Source organism: Macaca thibetana, chromosome 4, assembly GCF_024542745.1.
Source record: "Macaca thibetana thibetana isolate TM-01 chromosome 4, ASM2454274v1, whole genome shotgun sequence".
NCBI classification, from domain to species: domain Eukaryota; kingdom Metazoa; phylum Chordata; class Mammalia; order Primates; family Cercopithecidae; genus Macaca; species Macaca thibetana.
The window spans coordinates 21,836,083-21,862,066 of record NC_065581.1 but is presented as its reverse complement, the minus strand read 5'-3'; the positions used below and the strand labels follow the sequence as shown (position 1 = coordinate 21,862,066).

Below are 25,984 nucleotides of genomic sequence, written 5' to 3'. Positions count from 1 at the left end.
GAGGCAATAGAATCGCTTGAACCCAGGAGGTGGAGGTTGCAGCGAGCTGAGATCCCATCACTGCACTCCAGCCTGGGTGATGGAACGAAACTTTGTCTCAAAAAAAAAAAAAAAATGCATGTTATTGTTGATTTCTCTGTTTCTGGTTGAAACATTATAAATTTTACTAATAGGTTATTCGATATATAAAATTTCAATATTAAAACTTCTATTTCCGTTATTTAGAAAGATTATTTCAACTGTATTTTATATTAACATTATTTTGAACTGTGAAAGTCAAGGCTACTTTAATGAAACAAACCTTTAAATTGAAATAATTTTAAATAATGAAAGAACCTAATTCATTTTAGTTTTTTAGTATTTTTAAGCCTGTCCTAAACAAAGTACGTTTGGACAAAAGTTTTATATTTGTTACAAAATATATTGAAAAGATGGCAATAAAATATGTTAACTTTCAAGTTTCCAAAATCTATCCTTAACTTATCTCAATTTACCTTTACAGCCACCCCACCTAGTAAGACAAATTTTTTTACCTCCCTTTTAAAAATGTAAACATTAAAATACTAAAGGGTTTAAAAGTTGTACCACAGGTAGCGAATTAGGTTTGCTAAATATGAGATAGAAAACTTTTCCTGTATCTCAAGATCCTGGGGAAAAAAAAAAAGATAAAATAATACACTTAATCAAGTGAACTTTATTTTATGTGGAAGATAAAGAAACTTGGCCAGTCTCCTTACATTAATGTCTAGATTCCAAAAGAGGTTGCAAGAAATACTCCTTCATTTCCCAGGATTCAAACAGTATGGTACTTTTAAATATATCCAAAAATTATTCTCTATATCACTACACTAAATAATTTTGGAGAATAACAGTGAAACAGCTAACATTTGTACAACACATGGTAATTTTTGATATCTAGCAATAGCATTACATTTTGCCTCATGTTATTGTCCCTATTTTAGAAATGATGAAAATAAACTTCTAAGTGATTAAGTAATTTACCAAAGTCACACAGCACACAGCTAGGAAATGCCACGTTTGGGATTCAAACCGGTCTTCCCACTTTTAATCCTGCACTTTTTTTTTTTTTTTATGACGTCGTTTCTCTCTTACTGCTCATGTTGGAGTGCAATGGTGCTACCTCCAACTCCTGAGTTCAAGCAATTCCCCCACCTCAACCTCCCAAATAACTAAAATTATAGGCAGGATTACAGGCATGCACTACCACACCCAGCTAATTTTGTATTTTGAGTAGAGATGGGGTTTCACTATGTTGGCCAGGCTGGTCTCGAACTCCTGACCTCAAGTGATCCCCCGCCTCGGCCACCCAAAGTGCTGGGATTACAGGCGTGAACCACCACACCCGGCCTCCTGCACTGTTTTCACTGTTCTCCTACGTGCTTAGCATATTGCCTGAAACAGGTTACTCGCTCTTTTTAGAACTTGCAAAGCTTTCTCTTCTTTTGTTTTCATTTATGTATAATTTTTTCTTTTTCTTTCTTTGAGACAGGGTCTTGCTAACACCCAGGCTGGAGTGCAGTGGTGCAATCACAGCTCACTGCAGCCGCAACCTCCTATGCTCAGGTGATCCTCCCGCCTTCACCCTCCCAAATAGCTAGGACTACAAGCGTGCACCACCAGGCCCAGCTAACTTTTGTATTTTGTGTAGAGACAGAGTTTTGCCATGTTGTCCAGGCTGGTATCGAACTCCTGCGTGCAGGCAATCCACCCACCTTGGCTTCCCAAATTTTGGGATTGTAGACTTGAACTCCCATGCTCAGCCACTTTGAAAAGTTCTTAGGTATACCTTATCTCAGTTGATCTTTTTAGTGGCCCTATAGATAAGATCAATATGATGTCTATTTTTAAAATGAGGAAATTGAAGCTCAAAAAAGGTTAACTCACTTGTCAAAGGTTTTCCAACTAGAAAATAGCAGAGGGCACTCAAGGCCAGGCTTCTGACTTCTACTTTAGCGGAAATTTACCCCTACTGTCCCACAGACCTTTCACATTTTACAGTTTGTGTTCTTAAATTTTGATGCAAGAAAACAAAGAATTTTTTTTTTTTTTTTGAGATGGAGTCTTGCTCTGTTGCCCAGGATGGAGTGCACTGGCACAATCTCGGCTCACTACAACCTCCGCCTCCCAGGTTCAAGTGATTCTCCTGCCTCAGTCTCCCAAGCAGCTGGGATTACTGGTGCATGCCACCATGCCCAGCTAATTTTTGGGTTTTTTTAGTAGAGACGGGGTTTCACCATGTTGGCCAGGCTGGTCTCAAACTCCTGACTTTGTGATCCACCTGCCTCAGCCTCCCAAAGTGCTGGGATTACAGGCATGAGCCACTATGCCCAGTCGAAAACAAGGAAATTAAGAGGAGGGAAGATGAGTTAGACAAGGCCTTGACTTGACTCCCAAGAGTTCACCAACCTGCAATCCACATGAAAGCACCCACCTTTCCTGCTACCTGATCATGGGCAGTAAGAGATGGAAAGTGGGGAGGAGGAGAGAAAGGGGCAAAATAAGACCTGAGCTATTTAAAAACAAAAAAACAAGGCACCAGTTGGGCATGGTAGCTCACATCTGTAATCCCAGCACTTTAGGTGGCCGAGGCGGGCAGATCACCTGAAGTCAGGAGTTCAAGACCAGCCTGGCTAACATGGTGAAACCCTGTTTCTACTAAAAATAACAAAAAATTAGCCGGGTGTGGTGGTGGGCACCTGTAATCCCATCTATTCGGGAGGCTGAGGCAGAGGAATCGCTCAAACCCGGGAGGCGGGGGTTGCAGTGAGCCAAGATCACGCCATTGCACTCCAGCCTGGGCAACACGAGTGAAATTCTGTCTCCAGAAAAAAAAAAAAAAAAAAAAACAAGGCACCACAGGAAAAGGGAGACCACTGCAGCTCTGGGCCCAAGAAGACTATTCATCTCTGAAGCAAGAGAGAAGAAACTGAAATGCCTTGGCCAGAAGCAAAGAGAGACTCAAAGCAAAATGAGATAGTGCTATGGTTTGGACGTATGTCTTCCTCCAAAATTCACGTGCTGGAAATTAACCCCCAAGGTGATGTAACGTATTAAGAGGCAAGACCCTTGTTAGGTAATAGGCCATGAAGGTGCCATCATCATTAATGGGATTAATGGCCTTATAAAAGAGGCTCCAGGCCAGGCATGGTGGCTCACGCCTCCCAACACTTTGGGAGGCTGAGGCAGACAGATTACCTGAGGTCGGGAGTTCAAGACCAACCTTAACAATATGGAGAAACCCTGTCTCTACTAAAAAAATACAAAATTAGCCAGGTGTGGTAGTGGGCACCTGTAATCCCAGCTACTCAGGAAGCTGAGGGAGGAGAATCACTTGAACCCAGGATGTGGAGGTTGCGGTGAGCCAAGATCGTGCCATTGCACTCCAGCCTGGGCAACGAGAGCGAAACTCTGTCTCCAAAAAAAAAAAAAAAAAAAAAAAAAGGCTTCAGAGAGCTGCCTCCCTCTTCCACCTCTTCCACCATGTGAGGACACAGCCAACACAATCATCTGCTTCTGCCCTTCTGCCTTCAACATGCAAGGACACAGCAACAAGGCACCATTTTAGAAGCAGAGGCTGAGTCCTCAACAGACAGTGAATTTGCTGATGCCTTGATCTTGGACTTCCCTGCCTCTAGAATGATGAGAAATAAACGTCTGTTGTTTATAAATTACCTAGTCTGAGGTTTCCTGTTGCAGCAGCAGGAACAGACTAAGATAGACTGGGAGAGGGAGGCTGCAGGAGAAGTTCTCAGGATTCTCTGAAGATGTCAAAGGGAGCCCCCATATATGGCCAAGGGATAGGAGCTGGCAGCATGGAGATCCTGGGACCTCCATCCAGGCAGAAGAGGCCATGGAGATGCCATCCATGACATTGGAGGCAGAGGATTGAAACTTAATCAACATATGTACACTTCATCAGCCTCGACCTCACAGACCTAAGCCACTGCTGGCAACCAGCCTCTACATTTTAAATGTATTACTCCTTTTATAAGGGGAAGAAAAGGAACATGTTGACTCATTCATTAGCTGCATCATTTGAGGCTTCAGACCTCATGCAGCAGCCTAGGAACTTAAAAATCTTTTATTTTTTTTGAGATGGAGTCTCACTCTGTCGCCCAGGCTGGAGTGTGATGGTGCAATCTCAGCTCACTACAACTTCTGCCTCCCAGGTTCAAGCAATTCTCCTGCCTCAGCCTCCTGAGTAGCTAGGACTATAGGTGCCTGCCATTGTGCCTGGATAATTTTTGTATTTTTAGTAGAGACAGGGTTTCACCATGTTGTCCAGGCTGGTCCCCAACTCCTGACTTCATGTGATCCACCCACCTCGGCCTCCCAAAATGCTGGGATTACAGGCATGAGCCACTGTGCCGGGCCGGAACTTAAAAATCTTGTATAGGTGAAGGACACCATTCATCCTCCTGCTGAGATGCACACATGCCCAACAAGAAACAGCTAGAGCATGGTTCTCTACCTCAAGACCCCTTTGGGTCATTCATTTCTCCCTTTCAGATTAATATTTGAAAGTTGTGGGGGAGAAGCAGGATATGGTCTCCAGGTATCCATTTTTATAGCACTTTGTTTTACAAACAAGATTTTCACCCTTCGATTAACTGAATAGGCATTCCACATGGAGTACATGCCTCATCCAATCCCATTTCTCAGCCTCTACTTACTCTTTTGTGTTAATGTCATTTTTAAGTCATATTTGTCTTCCACACAATTTGAGAATCAGGATAAGACCTTATAATATCTCTGCTGGATCATTTGTCTTCGACTTCAACAGAGTCAAAATCAAGCCGGGCACATAATCCCAGCATTTTGGGAGGTTGAGGTGGGTGAATCACTTGAGGTCAGGAGTTCGAGACCAGCCTGGCCAACATGGTGAAACCCTGTCTTTACTAAAACTACATAATTAGCCAGGTGTGGTGGCACATAACCTGTAGTCTCAGCTATTAGGGAAGCTGAGGCAGGAGAATCGCTTGAACCTGGGAGGTGGAGTTGCAGTGAGCCGAGATCACGCCACCACACTCCAATGAGGGCGACAGAGACTTCGTCTCACACACACACACACACAACACAAAAAGTGGAGTCAAAATCATAATCATATGGTAGAGGGAAAGCAAGTTCTCTGCCCAAATCATTACCCTTTCTATATCCTACTGTACATTAACTTCACTTGAAAACATCAAACAGAAGTGAGAGGAGGTGGTGCCTAAGCCCATGGTGTCCAACCACCATCTATGGAATTGTGGTATTACATAGCTAAGATGGCGAGAGTGAATTACCAGAAACTCTGCACAGAATTAATACAAAAGCATTCTAAGATCAAACCACTTTTGCTAACCTGTGCTGCCCTCAATTTCATAAAACATAGATATGAAGAGTAAGGAAATTAAGGGAAGATATAAGTGTTCAATAACATTGATGAATGACTGAAGTTTAATTTGTACAGTGCTTAACCACTTGCAAAGTTATCGCCCAACTAAAAGTCCAAAGGATTTTGTACAAGCGCAGAGCACTGGGTGGTTTCACCAGAACAGAATGAAAGTAATGGTTAATGCTTTTCATGGCATACATTCATCAAGACGGAATTCTCAAAAATGTGGGCAGACTCTGAAAGCCTGAGGTTTTAAACCCTGAACCAGTGTCAGAAAATACGTCATTTGTACTGATGGTGAAGAATGGGCAAGGAAGTGAAATGAGACTACTATTTCCAGAATGTCACACTGCTTTTGCACACTCTCAAATAGGCATCTGCTTGTGTGGGAGCTGTGATTCCCTCTCCCCTCCCCACTGCCCTCTAGTATTGTTTAAAAATGACAGAAGAAACAATAGCTAGCTCCACAGAAGTCATCCTCACAAGCCAGATGTCAAGTGAGGGCTGGCAACGTTGGGGCCAAATTACAAGTGATGGAGGCGGAAACAGTGGTGTGCCCCTTGGGTGGATAGAAGGCTTCATTAATGTCTGTGATAGAATCATGAACCACAACAGTGAGGTATTTCTGCCTCTGGCCTTTTTTTGGTTTTTGCTTTTTTTTAGAATCAGGATCTCACTCTGTCGCCCAGGCTGGAGTGCCGAGGTGCAATGATAGTTCACCGCACCTCGAGCGCCTAGCTTCAAGCGATCCTCCCACCTCAGCCTCCCAAAGTGTTGAAATTACAGGTGTGAGCCACTGAGTCCACCTGCCTTTTTAAGATATGTTTGAAAATATCCAGGAGAGCAACTCAGAAGTTAGAGTTTTAAAACATACACATTTAGGCAGCTTTGTTTTCCATGCAGAAAGCCCAGGTTGGCTGATATTCCTGGAGGCTTCGTGCATCTTGGGAGGCGGCTGAGGTATTCCTTTTCTTGCTTTTAAGCGACTGACAGGCACTTTCCATCATCTTCCTGGTGGCTGAGTTGCTGAGGGATTTTTTTCCCCTCTTATAGTCCAATTTATGAAAATCCACAGCTAGTTGGTAGCAGGTTAAGAAGCTCCAGGTGCTGGGGGAAGGAAAGCTCTCCATAATTAGCATTTTCTCATTGAAATATCATTATATCCCTGAAATATTACAACTTGAGTGTCCTTAATTTTCCACAGATTTTTATTTTGCAATGTGAACGAGATCCTTAAGCTCAGAGAAGAATCATTTCCTAGGAAAAAGACTAGCAACACAGATGCTCCATGCAACCACCTCTTTTAAAACACCAGTACTTAGACACACAGACAGATTTTTACACATAATTCTAAGTTCAACAGACCAGGCTCACGCACAGTGATGCACAAGAACGGGCTATGTGCCCACCCCTAAAGCGCTGCAGAAGCACACTCAGAATGAGTTCTGATGAGCAGGTGTTCCGGGCAGAGAAACACTTCTAGTCAGAACCGCCCTGAGTTTCAAAAACAGATTTTAAAGATCAATTTCTTGGTGCATGTTGTCTTTTTTTGTTTTTGTTTTTGTTTTCTTGAGATAGAGTTAAGCTCTTGTCGACCAGGCTGGAATGCAGTGGCACGATCTTGGCTCGCTGCAACCTCCACCTCCTAGGTTCAAGTGATTCTCCTGCCTCAGCCTCCCAAGTAGCTGTGATTACAGGCGCACGCCACTGAACCAGGCTAATTTTTTGTATTTTTTTTTTTTTTTTTTTTAGTAGAGACAGGGTTTCACCATGTTGGCCAGGCTGGTCTTGAACTCCTGACCTCAGGTAATCCTCCTGCCTCAGTCTCCCAAAGTGCTAGAATTATACGCATGAGCCACCGTGCCGGCATTTTAGTAATTTTAATAGAGACGGGGTTTCACCATGTTGGCCAGGCTGGGGTCACGAACTCCTGACCTCAAGTGATCCACCTGCCTCGGCCCCAAGTAGTATATTTTGATGTAGCTTTTTGATGCAAATATCAGATTATTGTACTGAGACAGGAATATTTTGGACTGATCTTTAAAAACCCATAAAATTTTAAGCTGCTTTTTAAAAAACTACCCAAAAAAGACATCCATCAAACAACGCTTATTCTATACCCACTGGGTCAGGGCTAGGCTAAATCAAAGAAAGTTATGGAAATGAGTTGAGTACATTTCTTGCTAAATAAAACCAACGGTTACATTGTGATGAGATACATCTGGTCAATCCCTTCATTTTATAGGTGAGATTCAAAGGAGTGAGTGGCCTCCCCTGCCTAGAAAGTAAGAGAGCCAAGACTTGCTCATATTTCTTCTCTCTAAATCTATACCCTCTCCATGGTTTGATATTTCCTATGTGTCAGTGATATTTTAAATTCCTATTATGTGTAAGGTAGCTAGACTTTCTTTGCCCAGCTGGCTAAGCAGCATTAGCTTGGTCTTTCACTGGAAGCCTTATACACTCTTCTTTTATTTTTATTTTTTTTTTGAGACGGAGTCTCACTCTGTCGCCCAGGCTAGAGTGCAGTGGCCGGACCGTGGCTCACTGCAAGCTCCGCCTCCCGGGGTTACGCCATTCTCCTGATTCAGCCTCCAAGTAGCTGGGACTACAGGCACCCCCCACCTCGACCGGCTAGTTTTTTGTATTTTTTAGTAGAGACGGGGTTTCACCGTGTTCGCCAGGATGGTCTCGATCTCCTGACCTCGTGATCCGCCCGTCTCGGCCTCCCAAAGTGCTGGGATTACAGGCTTGAGCCACCGCGCCCGGCCTATACACTCTTCTTTGAAAGCACTTGTAGACTCTTTTTCAAATGCATTTGCACACTAATATGTGTATTAGTTCTTTATTGATACATAACAAATTACCACAAACTTAGTGGCTTAGGCAACAGGCATCTAACTCAGTTTTCTAAGACAGAAGCCCACCCAGCACATCATGACTGGGTTCTCTGCTCAGTGTGTCACAAGACTGAAATCTACGTGTTGGATTGAGTTCTCATCTAAAGCCTCTAGAGGAAAAAAGCCCCTTAAAAGCTCATTCTTGTCATTAATAGACTCCAGTTCCTTGTAGTTGTAGGACTGACATCCCCACTTACTTGCTGGCTGTCAGCTCCTTGGGGCTGCCGGCATTCCTTGCCACACAGCCCCCTCCGTCTTCAAGCTCACAAAGGTGCATTTGAATCTCCCTCATGCTAAGAATCTCCAGCTTCTCTTTCCTCAAGCAGCAAGACAAAACTCTCTGCTTTTAGAGGGCTGGTGTGATTAAGTCAGACTCACCTGGATAATCTCCCGATCGTAAGGTCAATTATACTATAGAACATAACTAGTCAAGGGAGTAAATTCATCACAGTCACAGTTCCAGGGATTACTCAGGGTGTGTATGCAATACAGGTCTGGGAGTGAATCATGGGGGCCATGTTAGAATTCTTCTTCCACACAATGCTAAAAAGGGCATGTTCATATTTTCCCTAACTCTGCCAAACTAGAAAGCAATTATTCTGTCTGAAGTAAGAATGATGTAGTGGCATGGACATAATTTAGAAAGACCTTTCACAGAAACAAGCATGGTCTATGGCTTAAAACTTTCCACTTTAATCAGGCTAGCAATGGGGTGGAAATCATAAAAACAGATAAAGGAGAACAATCTGGGGATAAGAATGAAATTGCCGAGTGGGACAGTGGGGGTGGGGTTTAAGGAAGCAGCTTTCACAACTGTGACATATAACAGACTATAAGAACATGCTCCATGAAGACTGTGTCATCTATGTGCCCCGCCCTCCATCTTTGGGCTAAAGCATATAGTACTAGTTTCCTTAAAGCAGGGACCACATCTACCAACTATCAAGGACAAGCACAATGCCCAGCACATACTTAGCGCTCCATCAACATTGATTCAAATAAACTTGAGGTCAGAGGGGAATGTTGACACATGCTGATGATTCTGCTAAATTAGTCAGTGTTCTCCCCTCCCCCAACAATGAGCACTTAGCCAGAAAAAAAGTGAAAACAGAATTGGGAACTTCCTTTTAAAGATGAGTGCTACCTCAGTTCCCTTTATTTCACCCCATCAAAATACTCCACTAAAATAAAACTAAAGGAGTTTCTCAGAATGTAGAAATCTACAAGGACAAGAAGACTGAGATGACAGCAGCAACAATATCATGAAAGCCAAAAAGCTGATTCATGGTAAGTAACTAGCATGATTTAGCGTGGATCCTAAATTAGCAGTGAAGAAAGCAGAACCATCCAAAGGCTTCCCAGGACCTCCGAAGTTGGGATTTAGGTGAAGCCCGTGAGCAAGGCAGACTCTCAGGCCCCATGCCAGACCCATTAAATCAGAACATTCAGGTAAACAAATCTCAGACATGCATACTCACTTTATTTATTTACTTATATTTTTCTTTTTTTAGAGACAGGGTCTCACTCTGTCACCCAGACTAGAGTGCAGTGAAGAAATAATAGCTCACTGCAGCCTCAAACTCCTGGGCTCAAGCAAGCCTCCTGCCTCAGCCTCCTTAAGTAGCTGGGACTACAGGTTCATGCCACCACCTTGGCCAATTTTTATTTTTTTGGTAGAGATGGGATCTTGCTATGTTGCCCAGGCTGGTCTGGAACTCCTGGCCTCAAGCAATCCTCCAGCCTCAACCTCCCAAAGCACTGGGATTATTGGTGTGAGCCACTGTGCTGGCCCCATATTAAGTAGCACTCATTTTGTTCTCTTCTTTTTGTTTTAGGACCACTGAAAATTTCTTTAAAATTTTAATTGTGTGCCAGGCGCAGTGGCTCACACCTGTAATCCCAGCACTTTGGGAGGCTGAGGCTGGCGGATCACGAGGTCAGGAGTTCGAGACCAGCCTGACCAACATAGTGAAACCCCATCTCTACTAAAAATACAAAAATTAGCCAGGCATGGTGGCGCATGCCTGTAATCCCAGCTACTCAGGAGGCTGAGGCAGGAGAATCGCTTGAACCCGGCAGGCGGAGGTTGCGGTGAGCTGAGATCGAGCCACTGCACTCCAGCCTGGTGACAGAGCAAGACTCCGTATCAAAAAAAAAAAAAAAATTAATTGTGGGTGTATATCTATATCATAAAATTTACCATTTTAGCCTGTTTTTTTTTGTTTTTTTTTTTTTTTGAGACAGAGTCTCCCGCTGTAGTGCGGTGGCGCAATCTCAGCTCACTGCAACCTCCACCTCCCAGGTTCAAGCGATTCTCCTGCCTCAGCCTCCCTAATAGATGGGATTAAGGCGCACGCCACCAAGCCTGTATTTTAGCCATTTTTAAGGGTACACTTCAGTGGCATTAAGCACATTTGTTCACATTGTTTTTCTATCACCAGCAGCCTGCCACAGAACTCTTGAATTTGCAAAACAAACTCCGCACCCATTAAACAGTAACTCTATTCCTCCACCCCTGCCTCCAGGCAAGCTCTAAGCTACTTTCCATTTCTATGAATTTGCCTATTCGGAATATTTCATATTTTTGAGATCACACCGTATCTAACCCTCTGTGTCTGGCTTATTTGAGTTAGCACAGTGTCCTCAGATCCATCCATGTTGTAGCATGTGTTGTAATTTCCATCTTTTAAAGCTGAATAATCTTCCATTGTGTGTATCTACAATATTTTGTTTATCCATTTATCTAAGTATGGACTTCTTAGTTGGTTCTGCCTTTAGGCTATTAGTTAGATTTGTTCTTAAACTTTTTTTCCACATTTTAAAAAGCTGCCTTATTGAGATGATAGAAGCTTTTATTTTGGTTTCAGGAAAAAAATATACATCCTTTCTGGAAATATGGGCCTAGGAGTTAACTGAAGAAACTAAGAGGGAAGGAATTATCATGCTTTTGAAATTACAGGTCCTTTAAGACCAAAGCAATAAAAATAGCCACATTCACCTTCCAAGATAACCCATATCTTCTGTTTCCCAACATGGCTGGACTACCCTCATATTCTCAGAGGGATGAGAAAAAAAAATCCTCTCATTATCTACCAGGAAAAAGAATGGAGAGAAAGCCCATCTGAATTAGTGAAAGCACTGAATTACAGATTTTTAGAGCAAAGCAATTTTATTACTTGCAACCTATGGGAAGCTAACAAATTGTCTGAGAAGCCCTAGGCTCCTATTTTAATGAACACAAGAGAATCATATATAATTACCATATCAAGTGCTACTATAAAAATGGAGACTTCTGAAGTACTTGAGGACACTTGAAAACAGTTTATACTCCAGGATTTTTAACACACCAGCACCACTACCACCACCACCATCACTAGGACAGTATTATTTAGCTCCTAATTTGCAGCACTGAGAAAGGTTTACAAACCAAAGATAAGCCTTAGCCCAATATTCAGGATGAATGGGTTTTACATAATTCAGAATTTAAAATTCTTTACTATGAACACATTTAAATAGAAAACTGAAAATACTTGAAGGAAAAATAAAAGCAGACTTCCAACTGGCTGGTATATTTAAACTAAGTCTAGATAAATACTTAGTTTATTTATTTGCAATCAACGAAATTACTGAGAAAAGAAAAAAGGAGAGAAATAATTCCCATGACACAAGACAAGCTTAGGGGAAAGAGAAAAGCAGTAACATGACCAAATTCTTATCATAGGAATAAGTTGATCAAAGACAAAGGGAAACTAGAAAACAATGAAATATCAAAAACCCCAATAAAATCCCTCAAGCTTGATAATGTTTTATGTTGGAAGGTTGTCTATTATTCAGTTCCAATCCTTGACTTCAAAAGTACAGTAAGAGAGAAATGTCTGCAGCTTTGAATTAGTGAATGATAGCATACAAACAAATTCATCCTTTCTCTTTCATTTGTTTTCCCTGAACATTTTCAAATTGACAAGTGCTAGAATTCACCAAGATCATTACTTCCCACCTGGATTTGGTATCCTTAAAAGAAAAAAAAAAAAATTCTTTTCTAATTTGTGAATATTCTGCAAAGATGCAAATAAACCAGCCATAAAAATAAGCACAAAGAAAGTCCTCAGCCACAGCACTTCGAGTCTACAGATATGGACAATTCTACATCTTAGACTGTGAGGGGTCTCATGTGTTAAAGAGGAGGTGGGCAGAGATCACAGATGCTTAAAATCCAGTTCCTATATCCTCGTGGCTCCATCTTGAGAGCTGTGTTCTAAACCCACTTAGGTCTGCAAGCTGTGCTAACTTTGATGTTATCAGTGGAGGACTAGGTCAAGGGAGAAAGTGAGCTATGTGAGCTATGAAAAAAAACTGGAAGAGAATCATCAAGGGAGAAAAAGATGAAGTGAGAACTAACAGATTGCCCCTAATTATTTCTTATCCCTCTAATTTTTGTTTTTATTAAAAGGAGAAAAATAAAGCACAGAAGCATCTCAGAGATACTGATTATTCTGCTTAATGAGGCATATATTAAACATCTTTTAATTAACCAAAGAATGGTATTAGCGCCTACTGCATGTTGCAGAGATGAGAATAATCTTTGGAAGTTAAGTTGCTCACCCTCAGAGGGCTTGTGTTCTGTTCAGAGACAAAACCCAGTGTGCCTCTCCCTGGCCACAGCTCCTTTATGCCTGAGGCAACCCCCACCCCGCCCAGCTTCTTTTACACTCCAGAGCGGTAAGGCTAACATCCTAAAAGCATCTCATCTTGTCCTTGTGAGGGGAACAGGGTTGGTTATACAACTGATCCTTAAACAATGTAGGGGTAGGCCAGGTGCAGCGGCTCACACCTGTAATCCCAGCACTTTGGGAGGCGGAGGCAGGTGGATCGCCTGAAGTCAGGAGTTCGAGACCAGCCTGGTCAACATGGCGAAACCTTGTCTCTACTAAAAATACAAAAATTAGCCAGGAGTGGTGGCAGGCGCCTGTAATCCCAGCTACTCAGGAGGCTAAGGCAGGAGAATTATTTGAATCCAGGAGGCAGAGGTTGCAGTGAACACAGATTGTGCCATTGCACTCCAGCCTGGGTGACAAGAGCGAAACTCTGTCTCAAAAACAAACAAACAAAAAACAATGTGGGGGTGACAGGCACTGATCATGTTGCACAGTCAAAACCCACATATAACTGTGACTCCCCAGAAACTTAACTTCTGTTGACCAGAAGCCTTGCCAATAAAATAGTCGATACACTCATATTTTGTATTTCATATGTATTACAGACTATTTCTTACAATAAAGTAAGCTAGAGAAAAGAAAATCATAAGGAAGAAAGAGTATATTTACTACTCTTTAAGTGAAAGGGCATCATTATTAAGGTCTTCATCTTTGGAGACTGAAACTTAGAATCCTCACACTGAGTAGGCAGAGAAGGTGGAAGAGAAAGAAGTGCTCTTGCTTTCTCAGGGGTGGCAGAAGAGGAAGAAAATCTGCCTGTAAGTGGGCCTTTGCCATTCAAATGCATGTTGTTCAAGATCAACCATACTGTGAACTCCAGATACCTTAGTCTTGCAAAGGAAGGCACTGGCCACAGGTTCAGCTCACACCTCCAATCATCCTTTGCCTTCTTCACCACTCTGTAAACACACCTTGTTCTTTCTTCCTTCCTTGTCTTTATACTTTGTTTTTAATCTTCTTAATCTCCCCTCTGGCCTTCCTACTCCTAGAAAAACCCTACCCACCCTTCAGTACACCAGTTTAAAGATCACCTCAAAGGCTTCTACAAACCTGGCTGTTATTCCTCCCTCCTTTACGTTCCTCTACTAATGATACTCAGAGGGCCACAATGCACTGAACAAGTGGAGCTGTCATTCTGCTCAAGGTAAATCTGTCTGTGGGCCTGTCAGCAGAAAAAAAGTTTTGTATACTTCCATCACAAAATGTGATGCAATGTATTGTGCTCAAAAAAATGTTTGCGGAATCCATTTAAAAACAAACCCCCAAAATAGTGTATTTCCTTTGCTCTGTGCTGGCAAAGCCTGGTCACCTCCTTGGTTCATGCCCTCCCTGAATCACCTTCTTGACCTCCACATCCCCTTCTCATCCCCAGCATTTCTGATCTGTGGACAAAGGCTGGGCATTAAGAGATTTTGGAGTCTAGGTCAGGGAATAGATGTTTTATTTGTTTTTATTTTGTCTTTTAGGATTTTTTGGTTGTTTATTTGCTTTTTAGAGTCAAGGTCTCGTTCACTGCAGCCTCAAATTTCTGGACTCAAGTGATCCTCCCACCTCAACCTCCCGAATAGCTAGGATTACAGGTGCACATCACCACATTTAGCTAACTTTTTTTTTTTTTTTTTAATTTTTTTGCAGAGATGGGGTCACACTATGTTGCCCAGGCTGGTCTCGAATGCCTGGCCTCAAGCATCCTCCTATCATGGCTTCCAAAAGTGCTGGGATTACAAGCATAAGTCACTGTACCAACTTTTTTATTTTTATTTTTATTTTATTTTATTTTGTTTTATTTTGAGACAGGGTCTCGCTGTGTCACCCAGGCTGGAGTGCAGTGACTCAATCAAATCAAAGCTCACTGCAGCCTCTACCTCCCTGAGCTCAAGCAATCCTCCCACCTCAGCCTCCCAAGTAGCTGGGACTATAGGTGCACACCACCACGCCTAACTAATTTTTGTATTCCGTGTTGGGACAGGGTTTTGCCATGTTGCCCAGGCTGGTCTTGAACTTCTGAGCTCAAGCAATCCGCACACCTCAGCCTCCCAGAATGCTGGGATCATAAGCATAAGCCACTGTACCCGGCCTATTTTTAAGAGCTCACAAGCTGACTCTGATGATCAAATTTAGAAATCACTGGACTTTCCATCCTTTCCATTTTCATTAGTTCTAGGAGCCCACCCTATCAGTTCCTGCTTCCAGATCTCTGCCCATTTAATGATGGGTATTTACTTCTTAGATGAGCCTACAGCTTCCTGACTCACCATGTTACCTTCTGATTAAGTAATGAAAGGTGTGAATTCTTCCTTCATTTATTTTATGTGTTCAACAACAAGTATTTATGTAGCTTCTTTCAATAGCTAAGTGATACTTGGCTTCATATAAGATTGCCCACTAACAATTTGATCTTGAACTCTTTCCTCAAAGGAAGATTTTTTAAAGCATAGAGCAATTATGTATGATTCCAATTCAGGACAAAGTAGGCGGTAACTTACATTTTTAGCTCTTAAGTGGGTGCTCACGGCCATATGTAGCTCCTGAGTGTGGAGATTACATCCCAAATATAGAACAAGGCTCATCTATACAGTATAATTGTGGAATTCTAAGTCTCAGTCTCCAAGCCACAGAAACGAGGGAGCTATTCAGAGAAGTGGATTCCTTTAAGCAAATATTCTATACTTTCCCCCAATCACCATTTTGTTCAATAAATCAGGTTGCAACTGAGAGGACGCCAGACTCATATATTCTCCCTTCAAATTTATGTACTTGATACTTGCTGTTTGGTTTTTTGGAGGTTTCCTCACCCCAGAAAGGGTGGCAGCTGATCACCTCTTCCTGAACTATTGTTACACTTTCCCAAGTACCCAAGCCCTTGCATGTGACATGCTTGTGCACCTGGAATCTCAATTAGTTCCAAGCAATATAAATAAAAAAGTGGCCATTAGTAATGGATATAAAGTGGCAGAAGGGTAGTTTTCAAGGCAGTGAAAATACAGCTTTGACAATGGACACAGGGAGTCGTAACACCCGGCAGGATCTCATTTGGTCTGCACAGAGGAAAGCATGGTGTGTAAACTCCAGACGTATCTAATGCAGAGCACTTGTTCAGAAGCCTTAGTGCAACATCCGGCTTTTGTTCATGTCCATAGGCGTCTCTTAGAAAAAAAGAACCCAAAGCACATAGAGAGGAAGCTGCTAAAACACTGACTTCTAATTAGATCACTAACATCACTAGAGGAAAAGGAAAATGGATCTGTCTACTGTTTCCTTAAAATCCGCTACTGCTTTATCTAAAAGCTATAAATGACAAACATCCTAAATAGTGTACTGTACTTGGGTTCAAAAGTTCAGCAGTATCTGGAGAAGTGGGAGCACCCTCCCGGAGGAAGGACCAACCTGGGGGCTACAGAAGGGTTATTGAACCTGGCGCCTCCCACTCAGACCATCTGCAAAAGCTTAGGTCTTTGCAGCCATTCTGACCTTCAGGCCTAGAGTCGTTACTCAAACTGCACCTGCCCGGGATTAGGTTTCCTGCTAGTGAATGATTGTTTCTTTCCTTTAGTCTGCAAACAGCTGTCACGTGATCAAGTGGCAGGCCGAGTAGAGGGAGCTGGCCCCTTGCAAAAGGGCTGAGTGGGACCCCAACTTGGGTGATTCATCTCCTTCAAAAACCTGTTCCTGAAATGCTTTTGCATGTTTATATTGTTTCTTGTTTCAGCTCATAGATAATTGAAGCCTGTCAGAGATGGGGCTCTAACCTGGAAAATACACTATCTCTATACTCATGAGGGCTCATAAGGATGAATGGGGCTCATTGTCTTTCCCTTTTCCCTTTGACCCCAATGATTGCTAAATCTGTGGTTTATAACTTTGCAAAAAAATGAGGGAAAACTTGAAAAGGAATGCACTGTCTCCCTGTAACAAGAGATTACAGTTGCACGGCAGAAATCAGTTACACCTGCTGGCTAGACATTTTGCTAATCCAAATAATACGTCCACAGCATGCGTAAAATAACCTTGGACATTTTGACAGTAATGGAATAAAGTCTTAGAGGCATTTTCACTCAATAAACATCTTCTGGGGGAGGGGGGATTTACATAACATTTGTACATGTTATTAGGAGATTCTACCCGAGAGTACATTGGCATGCAAGGAAGTGCATTATTAAGGTTATTCACAAGCAAAGTTAAATATTACAAGAAAAGGGAAGGTTATTCCAGCCAAACTTTCTAAAAATAAAGAATCACGGCTTTCCCTCAAAAGGACAGTTCTATATTTAATTTAAAGAAAACGCGAAGAGCTATATCTATCCGAAATGCTTCCCAATGATTAATCGAAACAGTATTCCTTCTTGGATCAGAGTGAAACAGTAGGAATGGAGAATTGTCAAACCTTCCAGACCTCTAGGCGTCCAAAATCAATGCAGAGGTTAGAGTGTTGCTTGGCAGTGGCTTTCCTCCTGAGAATTTCACTCCTGCATATCAAGAATGCTATTGGATTTTTCACACACACACACACACACACACACACACACACACACACACACACCTTGGACATGCCACAAGTGTGTTCCTCCTGCTGAAACACAATTATAAGGCTAACAGATCAGATGAGGATGCATTCAGTGGAAAAGCAGGCAGGTTTAAATTGGACTGCAGAGTTATCACAGGTAGAGAAACAAAATTAGTTTATAAGAAAATAAAAAAGAAAGCACTCCTTATTACCCAACCACATCCCTCACCTTCCATGTGCCAGCATTGGCCCTGGGCTTACTAGGATGTTTAAAGGCTGACAGGAAGAAATCCTCATCTACAGCCTTAGCACTTAATGTGGGTAAATGTCAACTGTTGGTACCCAGGTGTTGAATAGCATCTGCCTTTACTTTTAAGCAATAAGACAAGATAGGCTGAATACTTGTGGGTGACTATTGCTTTGCTCAAGTGAACACCAAAGTGACTCTGAACACATGAGAAACATAATAATTCTTTCAAAATGTCCTGACTGAAGCACCTCATTTTAGATTACAAAAATAGATTTCATACATTTCAGCTAGAAAGAAAGAAAGAAAGAAAGAAAGAAAGAAAGAAAGAAAGAAAGAAAGAAAGAAAGAAAGAAAGAAAGAAAGAAGACAGGCGGATCAGTTTATTTTCTGAGCACAGTATTAATGACATGATGACATCACCAACAGCCAATCAGAAAGCTCTTTGGTGTCTGGTGTTCTAACACCATTTCATATTTATGGATAAGCACCAGAAGGGTGTCAACCCTAAGCTGCATTTCCCTCCCTACTCACTTCTAAATAAAGTGCTTGCTTTCATTCAGCAGCCAAACTAACAAAAAAAAAAAAAAAAAAAAAGCCTCACAGTAGCTCTTCCTCCTCATCCCAGCCTGTTTTCTGACAATTCTGAAACAATAAGTGGAAGGAGGGGGAGACTGGCTGGAACTTTGTGTCACCGCTTCCTGCAAAGCCGCTGAAGGCATTCTGGAGCTTCTGTTTTCAGAAGCTTGTCCTCATTGACAAGCCAAAGCCAAGACTTCATCTGCAAAACCGCTAAGAGCAGACAAAAGGGAGATTATTTGCAAAAGGCAGGCTAGGGGTGTCTGTACTCAGGAAATGGATGCAATTGTTTCTCCCCTCCCAACAATTTTTTAAAATTATTATTTACTCCTAGTACTTCCTCACCCTCTAAAGCACTTTTGAAGAAGGGAGTGAGAAAGTTAACCTTGCCCAGGTTAATCCGAGGCCAGTGCAGCCCCAACAGTTCATAAGTTCAGTCTCCCACTCCTAGACCAATAAAGGTCAAGGGTCACCAGTGCACCCCAGGAACAGGACAATGGGGATGAAACTGTCACATCGATGATGGCACTCTGTTCTCAAGGCTGGTGCTAATTACCGGGCTGCTGCGAGACGTAATGGCCAGAGCAGGAGTAGGGCCCACGTTTATCTTTGGTTTGATATCAACGATCTGTATTGAACAGGAAATAATAACGTATTTCAAATTTGAGGCGGCACAAAGGAGGTGTCTGTAGCATCCACGAAAAGTCCCTGCCCTAGACAACGACGCCACATTTCTGGCTCTTACACTTCTCCCCAAACCTCATCTACAGATGAATATAGCCCTTTTCTCTTTCCACATCCCAAACCATCTGATGCTGTAGCAGGATCTCTGGATCAAGCTCAAAAACCAGAATTATAACATGTAATAAAGATGCTTGGCCATGCTGCAAAGATGACAGAATTTGGCATGCTGGCCTGGAGCCAGAGTGACAGATCTTGAGCCGATGTTCCTTTTCTACAGATTTAACAACGTATAAAGAGAAGAAAATTAATAATCTATTCAGAGCAAGTTCAATGTCTACAAGCTTCCTTTGGTTTGCCTCTGATGAGCTCCCCACCCCACACTTCCCTGGATGCCAAAAACAGCCAAATGCAAAAACTGTGGCCTGTTCCTTTTCTTAATTAACTTGGTTCAAAGGTAAACTATTAAATAGATTCAAAGAGGGAAGGAGCAGAATTGGGATCCTTACTGTTTGGGGGCTATATAATTAGAATCACCTAATTTCTTTCATATACACCCATCTGAGCCAAGGCATAAAGATTCCCCCGCCGCATATGAAAGTGTACATATTTTACACACAACCCACACAAACACATTCCTCTACCTGCCAAGTCCCCATACAAATCAGAAAGATCACAATATAAAGAAGAGACAGTTGTGTGTGGAGCAAGGAAGAAAGAAATCTGACCTCAGACCTCTAAATCCTTAGGTCATCTGGGGCTTAGGAGATGGAGGGAAAAAATTGTTTCTTTGTTAGATGTCTTATTTTAAAAAGGCACAAGAGGGGAGGGAAAAAAAAGAGTTTCTTTTGTCCCATATGCTAAGCAATGGGTGTTGTCATTTTGAAAGTTATACAAATTCACAAGACAAAATAAAAAGCCAGACATAAAAATCTGAGTACTCAACAAAAAGGAACAAATTAAAATGCAGTATGCTGGTACCATAAATCCAAAAATAAATATGTGGGCAAATGTTTCTAAAGGGCACTCTTCCCAATGCTCTTTCCTAATGCAAACGAAATCCGTTCCAAAACCTACCTATTAGAAGGCCCTCTTATTACTCTCTAATCTTGGTGCTCCATGCGAGCTGGCAGAAGGGAGAACTAATTTGGATCATCCAAAAATCATTTACATTTGGTTTTGGTTGCATTATATGAGGGTGGTAAGTTGGCTACAAATTTCCCTCCCTAATTAAGTTTACTTTAGAACAATTTTAAATTTTATATTCCCTCCGCACAAGCCAAGTAACAACTGTAGACAGTGGCTGGCTGGCAATAGCAAAAAGCCAATCATGGATTTTTTTTTTTTTTAATTGTCATAGATAAGTTATCACACACAGCTAATCACAGTGACGGAATTAGCCTCAGCTCAGGGCGCCAGTGTTGGGAAGCATCCAGAGACCTAGATTTGCCAATAATGTCATCTATGTGCAAACAAAGGTGTGATGAGGTATGGTCAGGTGTGAGACCCACCATGTGGAATACCACTCATCAAAGAGATTTCTTTTTTTTTTTTTTTTTTGAGATGGAGTCTCGGTCTGTCGCCCAGGCTGCAGTACAGTGGCGTGATCTCGGCTCACTGCAAGCTCCACCTCCCAGGTTCACACCATTCTCCTGCCTCAGCCTCCCAAGTAGCTGGGACTGCAGGCGCCAGCCACCACTTTTTTGTATTTTTAGTAGAGACGGGGTTTCACCCTGTTAGCCAGGATGGTCTCAATCTCCTGACCTCGTGATCCGCCCACCTCAGCCTCCCAAAGTGCTGGGATTGCAGGCGTGAGCCACCACACCCGGCCAGAGATGTCTTTCACTCATTATAATCATACCCCTTACTCCATGTTTCATCCTCATAACCCTGATCCTTCCTCCAGTTCTTCAAAGACAGGGGGGTTGTTTACGTTTCTTAGAATCTTCAGCTCCCATCCAACCTACATATTTACAACACACCCACACTCAGAAAAGCCAGAAATGGCATGGAGAATCTAGACTCCAATTCTGATTCCACTTACACTATATCATAAATCACAAGGCTATTTAGAGAGTAACTGACTAGTGATGGGACCCAGTAGACACACGTGAATCAGGGCTAAGATTCTATTATTTAGAAAAAGTACAGAAATCCCTCACTGTCTCTGTTTAGGTATCATAGGATTTGCTTCCTTTGCCATCTTTGTTATGAATTCTCTTTCTTCAATACAGGTCGAGGATCCCTTATCTGAAATGCTTGGGAGTAGAAGTGTTTCAGATTTTGGATTTTTTCAGATTTGGTAATATTTGCATTATATATTTACTAGATGAGGATTCGAAGTCAGAAAATTTGATATCCAAAATGCTTCCACAAGGCCGAGCGCAGTGGCCTCCCACCACTTTGGGAGGCTGAGGCGGGTGGATCCCCTGAGGTCAGGAGTTCGAGACCAGCCTGGCCAACAGGGCAAACAAAACCCCATCTCCACTAAAAATACAAAAAATTTAGATGGGCGTGGTGGCGGGCACCTGTAATCTCAGCTACTCGGGAGGCTGAGGCAGGAGAATCGCTTGAACCCAGGAAGCGGAGGTTGTAGTGAGCCAAGATCATGCCATTGCAAGCCAGCCTGGGTGACAAGAGTAAAACTCCATCTCACAAACAAAAAACAAACAAACAAAAAAACCAATGCTCCCATGAGCATTTCCTTTGAGCATCACGTCAGGGCTCAAAAAGTTTTGGATTTTGGAAGCATTTTACATTTTAGATTTTCCACTTTGGGATGCTAAACCTGTAATACCAAGCGTTGGTATGTAAGCTGTCTTGCATAGTATCTTCTTTACTCTTTTTCATCTCACTCAGGCTTTTGTTTTTTCATTCAGATCAATCCAATGGTTTTTTTTTTTTTTTTTTTTTTTTTTTTTTTGAGACAGAGTCTCGCTCTGTCGCCCAGGCTGGAGTGCAGTGGCCGGATCTCAGCTCACTGCAAGCTCCGCCTCCTGGGTTAATGCCATTCTCCTGACTCAGCCTCCCCAGTAGCTGGGACTACAGGCGCCCGCCACCACGCCCGGCTAATTTTTTGTATTTTTAGTAGAGACAGGATTTCACTGTGTTAGCCAGGTTGGTCTCAATCTCCTGACCTTGTGATCCACCCGCCTCAGCCTCCCAAAGTGCTGGGATTACAGGCGTGAGCCACCGCACCCGGCTAATCCAATGTTGTGTTTTCTTTTTATGTAATCCCTTGTGAAGAATGCAGAAGCATCCTGTATACCTCTGAAATTCATGAAGGAAAATTTAGGAAAGAAAAGTATGGCCAGGCATGGTGGCTCATGCCTGTAATCTCAGCACTTTCGGAGGCTGAGGTGGACTGATCCCTTGAAGTTAAGAGTTTGCGACCAGCCTGGCCAACACAGTGAAACCCCATCTCTACTAAAAATACAAAAATTAGCTGGGCATGGTGGTGCACACCTGTAATCCCAGCTACTCAGGAGGCTGAGGCAGAAGAAAAACCTGAACCTAAGAGTCAGAGATTGCAGTGAGCCGAGATTACACCACTGCATTCCAGTCTTGGCAACAGAGCAAGGCTGCATCTCAATGAAAAAAAAAAAAAAAACAAGCAAAGAAAAAAATAAAAGTATGCATATGAGAACAATATCATAAAGAACAACTGTCTTTCTTTACCTGCCCCCACCCCAAGCAAAATTTCCTATAATCCTCACCACCAAAAAAGAAGTATGATTTGTGACAAATCAATAGTCAAATCAAATGCTAGTATTAATTTCATTGTTCATCTGAAGTGTACAATGGAAATGAAAAAAGCTTTGAGACTTTAGAAAAGAAAATTTGTTTTATTTTGTTTTGTTTCAGACGGAGTCTCTCTCTGTCACCTAGACTAGCGTGCAGTGGTGTGATCTCGGCTCACTGCAACCTCTACCTCCCAGGTTCAAGCGATTCTCCTGCCTCAGCCGCCTGAGTAGCTGGGACTACAGGCATGTGCCACCACGCCCAGCTAATTTTTGTATTTTTAGTGGAGACGGGGTTTCACCATGTTGGCCAGGCTGGTCTCAAACTCCTGACCTCAAGGGATCCACCCGCCTCGGCCTCCCAAAGTGCTGGGATTACAGGCATAAGCCACCACATCTGGCCTGACAGGTTTTAAATCTCATTTAAAAGACTCATTTTTGCGTGCCTCCAAAATTTTGTTAGGGAGGGAATAGGGAGATGCATATTTAAGCTACTATGAATCACTCGTCTTCTTATAGACAACACATGATCAACTGCTAGTCGTTAGTACAGAAAGAAGACATAGAGAAGACAAACCAAAAGACAAAATTATAAAAAGAGTAAATCCAAGGCCAGAGAATAAAAAGAATATATGGATTAAAACATCCCTAAAGCATGGCCTTCTGTTCTAAGAAGTTTCCTCTAGTTTGACAAGAGGCAACTTTATCCCTGTTCCTTGAATAAACAATGGAAACTTGACCCATTTGCAAAGCTAGAAGAGTAGACATGTCTGGGCCTTACCATTTATCCAACATCCTGTCCCCCAAAACAGGAAGTGAATCACAGAGCTGAGGAACTACTTTATCATTTTCAAAGGAAAAAGACACAGAACTCTAGAGTTAACTTCTTATTCTGAAACAATATGCTCCGAGATAATCAAGTTATTCATTCTGTTTATAATGACTTAAATTGGTTCTTATAAACATTTCATCTAAGCAGTTTGCATCTCACTCAATATGATTTCGTTTCCATGTAAAAATAAGGTCTCATAATGGCAGCAACAGATTCATATTCTCTCTCTTGTAGCACCAGTTACCCGTATGTGTCAGCAGAGAACATCTACATCAATATGGTTGAGATTAAAGGAGGACATCATTATGTCAGCATCATGGATTATCTTTTTCACACACAGGAGGAAGACAGAAATAAATGAGTATGAATGGAATATATATAAGAAGGATTGTCTGACATTTGCAACAACATGGATGGACCTAGAAGACATTATGCTAAGTGAAACAAGCCAGACACAGAAGGACAAATATTGCATGAACCCATTTTTACGAGGAATCCAAAATATTCAAAGTCATAGAACCAAAGAGTGGAAAGGTGGTTTCCAGAATAGTGGCTGGAGGAGGGAGAAATGGTGAGGAGGGATTCAAAGGGTACAAAGTGTTTATATGCAAGATGAATAAATTCTGGACAAAATAGGGCCTCTAGTTAACAATAATGTTTTATTATACCTAACATTTTGCTAAGAAAATAGAACTTACATTAAATGTTCTTACCACAAAAAAAAAAAATTTTAGAAATTTAAAAATAATTGTAGTGAGCCAAGATCGTGCCATTGCACTCCAGTCTGCGTGACACAGCAAGACTCCGCCTAAAAAAAAAAAAAAAAAAAAAAGGAAAGGAAAAGAAATTTAAAAATAAATCAATAAAAGTAGCAGAGAAAACTTCTGAAAGTGTTAAGTTTATAGTCTTGATTATCAAGGCTATACACTTCTCCCCAAATTCATCAAGTTGTACATGAAACACATAAAACATTTTGTTCTCAATAAAATGGTTTTTTTAAAAAAAAAAAGTCAATATGGAAAACAACCGGCCTGGTGAAGGCAGGTTAAAAAGCCCATTGATTTCCTAAAATGCACATAGTGGTCCATACATTTAATGTCCTAAAGCCAGCCTGGTTTCCCTGTTATCTGGGCTCTTTGGTTCTCACATTCTCTCTAATTATAGTTACGCCACTAAACTTAGAAAAGACTAGGATATGAATTTCTTTCTTTTCTTTTTTTTCTTTCTTTCTTTTTTTTTTTCAGAGACAGTTTCACTCTTGTCACCCAGGCTAGAGTGCAATGGCGTGATCTTGCTCACGGCAACCTCTGCCTCCCGGGTTCAAGCAATTCTCCTCAGCCTCCCAAGTAGCTGGGATTACAAGTGCACGCCACCACACCTGGCTGATTTTTGTGTTTTTAGTAGAGAAGGGCTTTCACCATGTTGGCCAGGCTGGTCTCAAACTCCTGACCTCAGGTGATCCATTCACCTCGGTCTCCCAAAGTGCTGGGATTACAGGCCTGAGCCACAGAGCCCAGCCTAGGATGTGAATTTCATAAAAACAAGAATTACTAAAATACTTATTTATCCATGCATATAATCCCAACTGACAACCATCAAACTGTAGGAATCTAAGAGACCTGGTCAGTGCATTCATACAACTTAATTGTTCAGTACAAAAAAAGATACCTGTGTTTGAAAGTTACCTTCTGAATTGCTGATGGGGAGAAAAATAACCCCAGGTCACACTCAGAGGCCTGGCTAATATTTGCCCACAAATCATCACACTGTAACACGAACAGCCAGTTGTCTGCACAAACAATTCCTCTAACCATTTGCCTCTTCTAATAGTCTAAAAATTCAGATATTAATACATTCTCAGATATAAAGTGAAAGAAGCTAGATGCAGTGGTTTATGCCTGTAATCCCAGCACTTTGGGAGGCCAAGGTGGAAGGATCACTTAAGACCAAGAGCTCCAGATTCGCCTCGGCAACACAGCAAGACCCCGTCTCTATAAAAATTAAAAATAAATAAATAAATAATTAGCTAGGCCTGGTGGTGCACAACTGTAGTCCCATCTACTCAGGAGGCTGAGGCAGGAGAATCACTTGAGCCCAGGAGCTGGAGGTTGCAGTGAGCTATGAGCACCGCTACACTCCAGCTTGGGCAACAGAGACCCATCTCAAAAATAAAGTAAATTAAGATAAAATAAAAGAAGCTTGCATTATATTAACAATACTTCGTTATCCATTGAGTATTAGTGACGGTTTCCTTAAAATCGGGGTCACATTTTGAGTAACGGAAGAAAACCTCATACATTGAAAGAAATATTAATGCTCATCAGTGACATTCTCAGGGCTGCTCATAGGGCTGGGCAAGACGTCCCCTACACAATCATGCCCAAACCA

At 42.0% G+C, this 25,984-nt stretch overlaps 1 protein-coding gene across 23 annotated transcripts in view; it reads right to left on the bottom strand.

Annotated features, from left to right (window-relative positions):
• LOC126953309 (uncharacterized) overlaps window positions 1-25,984 on the bottom strand; it is a 598,727-nt gene that overhangs the window by 401,343 nt on the left and 171,400 nt on the right. The window contains exon 1 of one of the 23 annotated variants that reach the window (XR_007725207.1): window positions 6,273-7,966. The exons of the other annotated variants lie outside the window; for them this stretch is intronic. The gene's annotated coding sequence lies outside the window, so the exon portion shown is untranslated. Of the gene's footprint in view, window positions 1-6,272; window positions 7,967-25,984 lie in introns of those variants that run through there. 23 annotated transcript variants of the gene reach the window in all.